Source organism: Cuculus canorus, chromosome 2 (genome assembly GCF_017976375.1).
Source record: "Cuculus canorus isolate bCucCan1 chromosome 2, bCucCan1.pri, whole genome shotgun sequence".
NCBI lineage: Eukaryota > Metazoa > Chordata > Aves > Cuculiformes > Cuculidae > Cuculus > Cuculus canorus.
This window is the reverse complement of record NC_071402.1, coordinates 108088859-108101335: the sequence shown is the minus strand read 5'-3', so window position 1 is coordinate 108101335 and position 12477 is coordinate 108088859. Positions and strand designations below refer to the sequence as shown.

General features: G+C 40.2%; 1 protein-coding gene and 1 long non-coding RNA gene across 3 annotated transcripts in view; one reads left to right on the top strand and one right to left on the bottom strand.

The window, feature by feature from the left end:
* Window positions 1-12477, top strand: part of ITPRID1 (ITPR interacting domain containing 1) — a 155252-nt gene that overhangs the window by 48055 nt on the left and 94720 nt on the right. The window lies entirely within an intron of this gene.
* On the bottom strand, window positions 5733-8246 carry LOC128851178 (uncharacterized). The gene is made up of 3 exons (XR_008448450.1): window positions 8104-8246; window positions 6288-7776; window positions 5733-5830 (listed from the first exon to the last, which is right to left on the bottom strand). It is a non-coding gene; the product is annotated as an uncharacterized LOC128851178 (long non-coding RNA).

Genomic DNA, 12477 nt, shown 5'->3' with positions numbered 1-12477 from the left:
TAAACAAACATTTTAGTTTGCATGATGTTAAATGACAGAGCCATTAGTGTATATCAGTATTACAGGCAAAGGTGGCAACTTTTTAAAAATAAAATTTATCTTTGCCTGTTCCCTAAACTACCCAGTCAATTTAAGTTGGTTTAGTTTCTTTTAGTTTCCTCTGTTTCCCAGAACCTAAGTCACAGGACTTCAGATTATGAGTTCAACAGTATTTTATTCCACCATTTGGATAGGAAAGATAAATAAGAAAAAAGCTATCCTAGGGTTCCAAACTATGACAAAAATACACTTCTCAAGTTCTGAGATGCAAAACCTAGCATGATAAAAGCTCTTGGAGTTTAATTACCTGTAAATCTCATTTATTGTTTGAATTTAAACCAAATAATTTAATGCATAAAGCAAAACATTTGCTAATCCTTTTTCTTTTTCTTTTCTTTTTTAATGTCAGAAGACTTTTTATGTATGAGATGCCTGAATCTCGGAGATACAAGAAGAGCTCTGTTGACTTTTATAACATCTTTCTCTGATTTTCAGCCTACCTCTGTGAGGCAGATTAGTCTACTTAATCACATTCAAACTCCGAAGAAAATGATCTTTGAATGTTTCACATTTATTGAAGTGATGATATGTAACAGTGAAAAGTAAGCAAGTGGGGGATGAAGATACCCAAGGGCTGTGGGAGATACTGCATTTGTAGTTAGCCTTAACTTGTGTAATATAGGAGGATGGACTTTGCTTAATGGCATTGCTGTGAGTCGATGTAGCTCTATTTGATGAGGAGATTCAGTGAGTCTCCTTTCACAGCCAGGTGCCGCTAGGTTTGTTGTACTGTGGGGATGTTTCTCTCCTGTTGCAAAAGGAGGAAGATATAGAATAAACCCTTTCACTCGACACACTGACCTCCTTGCCCCACAGGTTCTGGTACCTAAGCTTCCATCAGCGTGCCACCCTGCATGCTGTCGTTGGGGCGTGAACTCAGTGTGGGGAACTCACTGCACATTCCAGGCATCACCGTGGGGAAGGAAGACCACAGGTCCCCTGAGGCTAGACAGACCACCAGCAGGAGGGCAGTGGAGTGACCCCCCCTATGCCCAGGGAATGCTAGGGAGGTGAGGGGTGCAAGAGAGAGGTGGTGCCAGCTGGAAAGCAAAAATTCCCCTCTGAAATGGATCAGAGCCAAAGTAAAATTCAAGGCCAGGGAAGGGCTTTGCAAGCAATTTCTTCTTCAACTACTCTTCATTTTTCCTGACAACCCATTCAAATACGATCTAGTGAGGTTGCAGGACTAAAGCATATCTAGTCATCATGATTTTAGCAGCTCCAGCTTCCTGGATTTAAGCGCAAGCTGTAGGAGTCCATTCAAACAGATTAAACTGAATACTTTCCTCCAGATTATCCTTCATGTATGTATAAACAGCATTTGCTGCAGAATGTGTGAACTATAGAGCTCAGAGTCACAGCCTGCAGCACAGCAAACCAGCTTTTCCTGGAGCTCATAATGTGATAATTAAATTGCTAACAGGCACCTTAGTGATGGCATTTGCTAGTGATGTGAAAGCCTTCTTACAATCATACCTTTCTGAAGGGGACTCATCAGTAGAAGCAGAGCTATCAGGATAGAGTATTTTTTTGTATATTTTCTTCAATGAGTACATTAAATTTTTATGTGGAGTGAAATGGGACAGGACGTGTTTCCCTTCCACTGCACAATGATTTATTACCCTAAAAAGACCGCAGAACTAATTAGCAGAGTAATTAATTAATATAAATTTGCATATTTGCATTTGCAATTAGTGCAGCCGACTGATTAGTCTGAAAATGGGAAGTTTGACTCATTAGATGTTAGTGTCTGCTGGACCGGAAAGCGGCTGCCAGATGAGGCGAAAAAGCATAGAATAAGCATGAGCGTGTGTGCGCGCGCAAGCTCATCATGTCTTTTGTTAGAAGAACGGAGTATAAATATGTGATCTAAGATACCAAAACTGCTTTTTTTCACTTGTGCTTTTTAATGACCTTTTTGGCTGTTCTTCCCATTAACTCACTTCCTGCAATGAGCCACTGCAACCATGAAACTCGTTGATGCTTCTGAACAGTCAAATCTTTAAAGGAGGGTAGCTGCTGCAGATCACCTGATTTAGCTGCCGAAGGGGAGTTGTAAGGAGCCTCCTTGCCGTGTGATAGATGGGACAGGGATATTTCCCCTCTTACTAGTTACATAGTTGAACCAATTTCTGAAGTTGAGAGGTCAAACTCAGCAGAACCCATGGAAACCTGATAAATGATTAGCTTTCCAGGTTGCTGTGCTGTCTTCTTTACCTCCTTGGACACCCTTGTGGGTGTGCCTCTTTGTATGTATCTAAACATTTCTGTTCTATATACCTGAACTTGGTATGCCACTGTCCCAAGTTTTAGTACACTTTCAGTGAGATTTGAGAGAACGTTGAAAAGAGACATGTCTGTCCAATGGGTGATATATCCAGATGCCATAATATCTCTAGGCTGATTACTAATGCTTCCGTCAGTGTGCCAGAGCAGAGCTGAAAATCACAGGGTTCAACTGAGGAAGTCCTAGTACGTAGTACATCTTTGTAGCACTTTACATTGTTCTCTCCACTACAGCTGGAGGAAATCTCCCAGCAAGATTGATTGTCTCCTCTTCAGGGTTACTGTGACTGGGAATGGGGGATGAACAGGGGCTGGCCTGAAAATATTCATCTGAAAGCTCATTGGGTTCTTGTCCAAAACCTTTGATCAGATTTTAGCCACTGGTGCCACTTTAACACTTGTGTGAGTGTTGAATATTCAAATGGGTATCTCCCATCACTTGCCATCTCTGCAAAGTTACAGCATGGTGGAGTTCAAGGCTTGGACTAGCTTCCTTTATCTCCTCTGCTGCATCACAGCAAGTCACTTTGATTCTTTTTTAATTTTTTTTCCTACTAAGCTTAAAGATTTCACTGCAATAGTTGGAGTTATAGTCTCAGTATATGCAGTTATACTTTCAATAAAGTAGATTTCATTCTGTTCTAGGAATGAGACTAAGCTAAAGTACACTTTACAGGTACAAACTCTTTCCCCTCAGGTATACCTTCATGAGTTTGTAAAATCTAAGTGCAAACTGGACCTAAGTCAACAAGAATATTTTATAAACTTGAAACCATTATTTTCTGTGAGTTTTGCAGGTGTTGATTAGCTTCCAAGATGCCCCTGGCATATTAGCTGTATGCAAGATAATTCAAAACATAATCATCCCTATGAAACGAGACAATCCCTACTTTTCCTTTATACACTTACACCCAGGTACCATAATTTGGTATTATAATGTCTGTATGGGGATTACAAACAACATTACTTTTCTCCCCTACCAATCAGTAAATTTTAATTCTGCATTTGCCACAAAAAAGTGAATAAAATCCATCAGTATTTAAAAATAATTACAAGATGAGAAAATATTATTTTCTATTAATATTATTTCTGAAATACTGTTTCAATTATGAAATCCAGTGCTAGTACTAAGAAAGAATTTGTGAATAGACATTTCATGAAGAAAGAACTAATATGAATAAAAAATATTACTTAAAAGAATCTTCTTACAACTACAAGTGAAGATAAAGGGCTTATGGTCATTTTTTAATAATTTTTCAAAAATTCTGTCATACTCCACTGCATCATAAACAATTAGGAGAAAATATTAATAAGAATAAAATTTGTCCTTCATGAATGTCATCTCAGGTAAAAACAAACAGTTTGTAGGAACAAATAATCAAACTTACTTTTGACCACGATCATTATTATGCTTGAAACAAAACCAGGTTTCCAAACATATTCAGGATCTGTAGAGGCAAAGTCCTACTGCTGTTTTCAGTGCCCCACTCCCATTGAGTTCTCTATCTGCATCCTTTGACACTCTTTAAAAATCTAGCTCTGGTGGCAAGTGAGAGTAATTTTGGACATGGAAACATGTATGTCAGGCGACTCTGGTCTGGGAGCTGTGACACTGTGTTCCATAGGTGTTCACCCTGATGTGGGACATGTTGCCTGTTAGCAAGGTGTATTATTGAGACTTAGCACCTCACACACACACACAGAGCTATCCTCCTGTCAGATTAGGGTTGCTTTGTACCCTGTCAGTCTGAAATGTGGGCAGATGCCTAGCTCTACATGTGTTCAAGCTCCCAAGTCACTGAGCTGTTCTTTGTATTAATTTACAGAGAGCTGTGAATTTGCTTTTGGATCTAGCTTGAAATATCGACTTCTCATATTTACAGCTTTGTATTCTGACATTGTCTCCAATTCTGACCGTCAAAACTGTGCTAAAAGAAAATAATTCTCTAGCCATTTAGGGAGATCTTTTCCCGCCCTCCCTCCCCCGTCTGACTCAACAACTGAGTAGCTGCTCACCTTCTTCCTAAACTCCCCCGTGCAAAATAGCAAAACATTCTGTTTTCATTAGGTCCAAATGTTTCATTTCAGCTTTATTGAAGAGTTGCATTTTGATAAGGCTGTTTGATTCCAACCACAAAGTAAACCATTTTGCAGAAGCATGACGCATAAGCAAACAGAAAAGTACAGGGCGTACGGTTCCTGCAATTGGAGAGCACCCCCAAAGAGACTCAAGCAGCAGCAGTGACACAGCACTCTTCTTGGCTACAGAACGGTACAAAGAGAAAGATCACAACGTAACTAGCTTCCTAGGTCTAATTGGATGCACAGGGACGAAGGAAAGCCTGTGACATTCAAAACTGATAACTGGGTGAAAAGTAATCTGTATTCACGTGATGGAAAGTGGGCAAAACCCAGCTTACATTTGGACTCTAATGTTGCCTGCATCAGATGGACTGGCAAAATATGGAGGTCCTCCACCCCAAGCGTTGGAGAAATATGGACTGATTATAGATGCAAAGGGAAAGGTCAGAATCTCTCTTTCTATGTGGTTGATATGCTGGCAAATCAGTTCTGAGACAGAAGACGGTTTCACTTTATAAAAACTTGAGGTCTGTGCAATCCATTTCACAGAGGAGGCAAGTAAAATGGGATTTTTCTAACAGTTAATATTCTTCTGCCCACAAACATGGACTATATCATAGAAACTGCAAAAATAAATCACCCCCTAAGGTCCTGCTACTGACAGCTCAGGTATTTCAGCAGCCCCTTCCACTAGTGAGATGCAAAGAGGTAAAGGAACCTCAGCATCTGACACGAGAGTATAATTTAAAGTAGGCAAGCCTCCAAAATGGGTATAACGAGGAAGAAAATGACAGTTTGGGTAGGTACCCATTACCGCAAAAAAAACCCAACTCAATATTTCAGGGAGGTTATAGGCTCCCTATGCTATCCGTTATTATTTACCAGAACTTTGCAGCATACTCTGAATATAACGTGCCCATCCTGGCTGAAGCAGGTGAGATTGGAAAAAGAGACGACCAGCCACAACATTTGGTAAGAAACACCTGCTGGCCTGTTATCGGCACATGAGATTTCCTGCGAAAAGAGCGCGTGAAGCATGAATGCTGACAGGAGGTGAAAACATACATGACAACTTAGAGGTATGCGACTAAGACAAGAGGGAATACCACCACTCAGCCAAAATTTGGGAAGCATATACTAAACCTGGATGACAGCAGAATGTAAATCACTGCATAGAAAATTAAGGACTTCAGGCAACATAAAGGAAGTGAATGCCATAAATGAACCTTCTCTAAGAAACTGGAAGCCATGTGTTAGGTAACTACTTACCAATTGATATGGGGTACCAAGATCAGCAGAAGTCACAGGGCCTTGGTAACAGCTGGGATGAGGCAGCGATCTGGATCATGAAGGATGCAGTTGCCTTGGGAAGGAAACAAAATACTTTATGAAAACAAGGGAAATCCCACCACAAGAAAGTGCTTTACAAGCAGCAGTTGGAACAGCACTAGTGCAAGAAGAAGTTCCACAGTGAAAGAATTGAGATCACAGATGTAAAGACAGGAAAATAATGTTCAGATGGAAAAAACGGATTATTGCTGTTGTCTCTGAGTATCAGGAGTTAATCAGCACGTATATAGTTGTGCTGCTACCACTGAAACAGATCATAGGCCCCCAGAGGACATTCCTGACAAAGTTCTAGCGTGTGTGCAGCCAAGACTTCATTGCCAACACTCTTAAGCTGTGAAGGTTCTCCTTGAAATCACAGTGCAAACACAGAAGAAAGATTCCTTTAGGAGATTTTTTTCTTGACTGCAGTTGTGTTGCAAAAAGGGAGGAAGAATTAAGGGAGCAGCAGTGTGTGCTGCAGCAGTACTTACCAGGAAAGAAACAGAAAGTGACGATGTAATCAGTCTTTTGAAAGAAGGGATCATGTCAAGAGGGTCTGTACAAGAACAAGTTCCTTTTAGTCCGGAAAGAGAATGCAGCAAATTGTGGAAAGTCTAACAAGCCGAGTCCAAAGAATTTGTGGCCAGAGACACAAAAAAATATTTCAGCAGACATCTTCATATAGAGCTATCCAAATATGGTTTGGAGACGCATCCTTCCAGCTGAACATATGTGCACAAATAGCACCACTCTAATGCTCAATATACTGGGCTTGCTCTCTGTGGTAGGGTTGTTGCTGCACAGAGCCTTTGAGTATATGTGTTGGACCTAGAAAAGTGAGTTAGTAGCTCGTCTTCTCTGACACAGAGGAAAAACTGTCTGATGATAAGTGAAGACAAGAGAATTTTTTTGAGGTCACTTCAAGAAAAGCAAGGTCGATAGATTCTGTATTACCACCAAAGCAATCCCAGAAAGCGGAGAAGAAATTTTGCCCGAAGAGCCTTGAAGATTTTAGAGGCTGGGTGTCTGATGCACAAACAACTAATGGTTTGCATGCCACAACGTCCCAGGGGCAGCTGGCCTGGGTGACTGAAGGGGAGCCAGACTGTTTCCTCAGACAGCCAAATGACTTCAAGCACACCCGATGAGATTTTCCCTTTTCCCATTTTCCCCAGGTATGAAGGTGTTGCCCATTTCATGGCCCAGCACTGGAAAGCTCAGCGAATTATTACTGCTTCCTGGCTGGGAGAAGGAGGAGGAAATCCTCCTATGACTAAAGACCATAAGGTGGAAGAAACCTCCTTTCTAGCAGAGGAAAATCCTATTTGACAGTATTAGGCTGATATGGTAGTCACCCACATGAGATGCAAAACATTCAGTTAGAAAAAGCAGTTATCAAAGTGAAGCTGTAGGCTCCAGGGAACTGCCTATATCAGTGCAACTTCTGGTTTTGAAAACTCAGGCTGCAATGCAGAAACTGAGAGTGAGGTTGCTTGCAGCAATCAAAAGCCCAGCAAGAAGAGGAAAAGGAGAATACAATTATAAACACTGTAATCACGATTGGTTGATGACACTGCCAGTGTGTATTGAGCCAGCCAGCTTTCTGTAAATGCCAGACTATAGCCACATTTTCCAAGCTGTTATCTATAGTCAATGAAGAGAGAGAAAAATGTTTTTAGAAAGCAGTCCTGAGTGCTTGCATTAGGGTCTTGGATTGTGTCTTTTTCCGATGGTACCTGTTTCCCATCATTTACAATGGGGAGACCTGAGGAGTTAGGCTTTGAGGTGGGTGCTCGGTAGGAAGTTGCCTTGTGATAGATGTTGCAATGAATCTTCTTTTGCATTCAGAAAGCAATTCTTCCTCTAGGCACAGGAGGAGTTTCCAGCTCAAACTGAAATGAAGTAAAAAATGTCACCGAACTTCTTTGTCTTCTTGATGGTAAACACTTCATGTCTACGCCCAGTGAGACAGCTGAAATCCTGTTAAAAGAGGGACAAGATCCTTGAGTGTTGCTGTTTAAGTGGGCTGCAGAAAGCAAGGAGTCTGCTTGTGAAAAACCTTATTGAATGAGCACTTCTTGTTTTCTTGTCTGCTTTTGTAAAATATTCATGGCTGGGAATAGCCTGAACCCAGGCAATGTCAGTGAGACAAAAAGTGTCAGCTGATATAGCCTCGAATGTTGGTCCCTCTGCAGTATTCTGCGGAAAACCCCATTGTTGTGAAGCTGAGACAGAGTGCTCTGCAGGTCCTGGCAGCTCTTTCAGCCTGAGCCCTTCTAAAGAGATTCATCAAAATGTCTTACTTACTCAAGCAGGTGTCTTCATCACCCTAGGGAGAAGCCTTCCAGTAGTAAGCCTTGCAGAGTGGTCAAGGGAAAGCTAATTAAAGATTAAGACTACAGGGTTCAGCCCTTAACTAGAGTAAAGGCTGCAGAGAGTTCCTCAGCAACAACAGCCTTAACCAGGGGACTTCCAACGAAGGGGAAACCCCGAGAAATTTCCTTTCAACCACAGCACCGAGCACCACTGTGGCTCATGAGGGAAGGAAGACATCTGAATGCAAAGTCAGGCTGATGGAGAAGAGCATGAAGAGTCAAGACTCATGCATTTGGTGTAGGTCTTACACAACCAACTTCTGCCTTTTATTCTCTCACAATTAAATCTCTTTCCTGTGCATATGTGGTACAGCCCTGTCGTTTCCCTCCTGATCCATCATCTACCAATGAGATGTGGTATGTAGAGTCTCTGTGGGAAGGAAACACCATGGCAAAATAGGGAGACAGGTATGTCATTTCAAGACGTGCGGGCTGGAAGTACATTTTCTCTTTGTGTTGCTCCAGCATGTCTTAACACACCTGCTATGCCTGAGCAAGCAGAGCTGCTTCTCCCATGCATGGGGAGCATGTGCAGGAGATAAAAGCTTGAGGGGCCCAAAAATACCGGTAGTGGCACAAAAAGGCTTTCTAACACAAGGTTTGCAGTTTCATCCAAATTGTACTCTGAGCTTGGCAAAAAGGGTTTCAGAGAACCATCTGGTGGTGGTTTGGCATCTTGTGGGAGCTGAGTTCCTAGTCAGTGGAGGATCTGGCCAAACAAGATAATTATGGCTACCATTACCTTTAAAGATCTTCCTCTGTGATTGCTTCAGCACAGATGCTTAGATCAGAATGAGAACGGAGGTTGAACTGTCCTCTTCTTTTTGATGATGATTGTGGGTGGGGAAAGCTTAGCGGTGATTTATATGGGAAGCTATATAGAACATGAATCTCCATAGACCATTTTTGATAGCTAAGCATTTGACTTTCAAGATACAGAACCTACTAATCTGGCTTTTCTCACGAGAATCAAGAGATATCAGGCCAAGTATGGCTGAACATGTATTTTCCTTCCTGTTTTGTACATACTGTTGCCTATATTACATGTGACTAAACCAGCAATTCTATATAGTGTTATGAATGATGCTGTAGGTCTTTATACAAATACCTAATTTCAATGACAACTGAGAGTGAGAGTTTGAAAGATGTGTAGTGCATATTCTTCTTATGCCTCTTTTTCTCATGTCTCTTTCTTCTAGGAGAGGAGAGGTGCTGAGGAACCTTTATATCTATGTTAAAATAGATTAACAAGTCTTCTGTTACTCTGCCTACATGTGTACTCCTGTAGTGGCTGCAAATATTCACAGTTAACAGTTATTTTCTCATGAAAGAAAAATAATTTGTTTTAAAAGAACACAATTCAGAATACAGTGTAGCTGTCCTGCCGAAACGTTGTGTTAGAAGTATGAAGTAAGCTTCACAGACACTTTGCGCTACCCAAATTAAGGCTCTGTAGTCAAAAAGAGGTAACTGTTTTGCAAAATCTTGATTTTACCTAAAACATGAGAAACCAAGTGTCAGAATGGTAGCAAGAGCTAGATGGGATAAGAATATTTTTATGAAAATTACAATATATATCAGAGTAACATCAGCATCTCTTGCTCTCATCCTCTCATATTGGAATGTAATGCTTCTGTGAGGTCTGAGAGTGGAAGGAGACCATGTTGTTGGTCACTGAATCTACAAGACCTTAAATAATTATTTTAAATGCTACTTTATAAAATACTTGTTTGCAAAATAATTTTAGGAAATTTTCTTTCTATTCTGGCTCCAGTTCTTCACTACCATTCTTTCATTTATGTGAAATAATTTTTTTTTTAAAAGGAAATTGAAAAAAAGGGTCCTGTATGTAAACACACAAGCATTGTCACAATGGAGAGGCTGCAACCTTTAACGTGGAAGCAGTGGGAATGGGAGGTTCTGCAAAGGGAACCTTTTCTGAGCCAGGTCTGATAGAAGAAGATTTATATCAGGGACCCGCACTTTCAAAGTCCCAAGTCCAACTCTGAAGACTGGCAGAAATATAGGAGCCTAAGACCCATTGATTTTCAAGAAGGGGGACTTTTTTTTTTTAATAAGATACATTTTTTTTTTCACTGTCTAGGTAGAAACCTATGCAGGAAGACCCTCTCAGATTTTTAAAACTGTCTGGGGACTGTTTTGAGGTGAGCTATTATGGCCTCAGTACTAGAAAGGGACCAGCAATCCATTTGCTGTTTAAAGTTGCCAAATCTGAACTTTGTTATACAGTCATTTGAGAGCAGGAGCAACCTGCCTAAGATGGCTGTCCAGAGAGGGTGATCAGAACACAATCCTCTGCAATTAGCTGTATTTCAAAACAGTAAAAGTCAATAAATGAGTTGGGTTTTAAAAGATCCATGAGATATGACAAGTCATACCAAAGTAACTTTTTCAGTCATTGAGGTATTTTGAGGAAGTTACTACTACTAGTGATTGGACCAAAGAACAGATGAGGAATGAGCAGAAGAGGAAGGAGAACAACACACAGATGGGGACATAGGTGACAAATAGGCAATGATTAAAGGGAAAAAGGAAGGAAAAATTCTTGCTCAAATCTCGCCCTGACCACATGGCTGTTTTCTTGTAGATATTTGTGGTAGAGTCAAGTCTTCCAGAGTTATCTGAACACAGTAAGAGTCTTAATTCAAGTGACAATCTATAAAGAAAGATCCACATAGTACATACTATAGAATAATTGCCAGAAATGTCTTTGATTTAGAGAATGAATGGGATGTATTACATCTGTGAATATGCTTTTGCTACACCCATACCTGATGACAGGGTACAAGAGAACTGCAAAATCTTTCTGGGGAGTAATAATTGAAATTCATATGACTATGCATATACAAAATATATTCATTGTATGGCAAAAGATACAATGAGGAAGGCTTGGTATTCCTATGGATATTAATTATTTATTTGAACACATTAACAGAACATGGGTCTTGAATTTATAAATATGAATATAAACTCCAGAACTAAGTCTTATAATTAAGTTTATTTAGATAGGAAGAAGAAATATGAATATTGTCTAAAAAATCATTCTTGTTCTGGTTTGTATGAAAGACTCCATTTGTAACCAGACTAGTCAAATCTACTATAGAAGTAGCTGTTGCTCTCTCACGCTTGCAGTCAAATCCTGTTTCAATTAAAGTACTGCTCCTGTAGTAATAACATATATCTGAAGAGTATCTAGAAGAACTGACTAATTACTACTAGAGACTCTACCTTTATGCATGCCTCCAAAACAAACTCTGTTTTGCATATGTAGTTGAGCCAGATCTACTGCATAGACAGTGTAGGAAGTCCAGACTTGCTCACCAGTCAAGCTGTAACACATTTATAAACTGGACTTCTTCCTTAATACAGTATGACTGCGAGAGGCTTTCTGTTAGGGTAGATTGCCAGCTTATATGTCTCACCGTGCCTAAGGACAAAATGAATTATGTTCTGGTACCATACAGGGCTGTTATGTACTACACATAACATGAACAGAACAGAGGAGTCCGGGATCTAAGTTGCTAACAGTATTTTAACTATGAAGTTGGCTTTAAAATATATTTACAAATCTAGTCCATTTTATTTATGGTCTTGCTTCTGAACCTAATGTAATCACTTAAATCCTGAAACTGAGCTTTCAGAGACAAACATCAAATATTGTGAAACTTGCTGAAATCATGAGCTCTGGCAGCACCACCTTTAAGCTGGCTCTGCAATTTTATGTTAATACACCTACAATGTTTTTATACAGTTCTTTAGAAAACCTACCACCAAAAAGGTATATACTGACATTTTATCTGTTTTCTACTTTATTTTACACTTGTGTTTAAAAGGTTATAGTGTAATAAATGTTACCTGAAGACCAGAGTCTGAATTTCTGGCCTTGGTCCACCAGCAAGTCCAGAAAAGTCAGGCTTTAGGTGGAGAAGACCACTAACCCAGCATGAGGGAATGACAATCAAGTCTCTACCAGGTTACTGTTATCCAGAAAGTGAAGACCGGTTCATGTTGCCAAAACGTAATCGTTTAATTTTTCAATTTCTTGGCAAGGATCTGATGTTTTCCTGTGTGCCCAAAGCATGACTTCGAGGCCTAAAGGGTGTCATTAGATGATCCAGTAGCATCAATGTCAATGATGTGTGAGAGGATCCTAAATTGGTAAGGAAATAAAAGCTGCTTGTGTAGGCTTTTTCCAGTGCTAACTCCTGTAGTACCAGGATAATTTTATTCAAGTATCACAGCATGAGAGAAAAAAAATCTGCCCTGGTAATTGAAACTTTACATC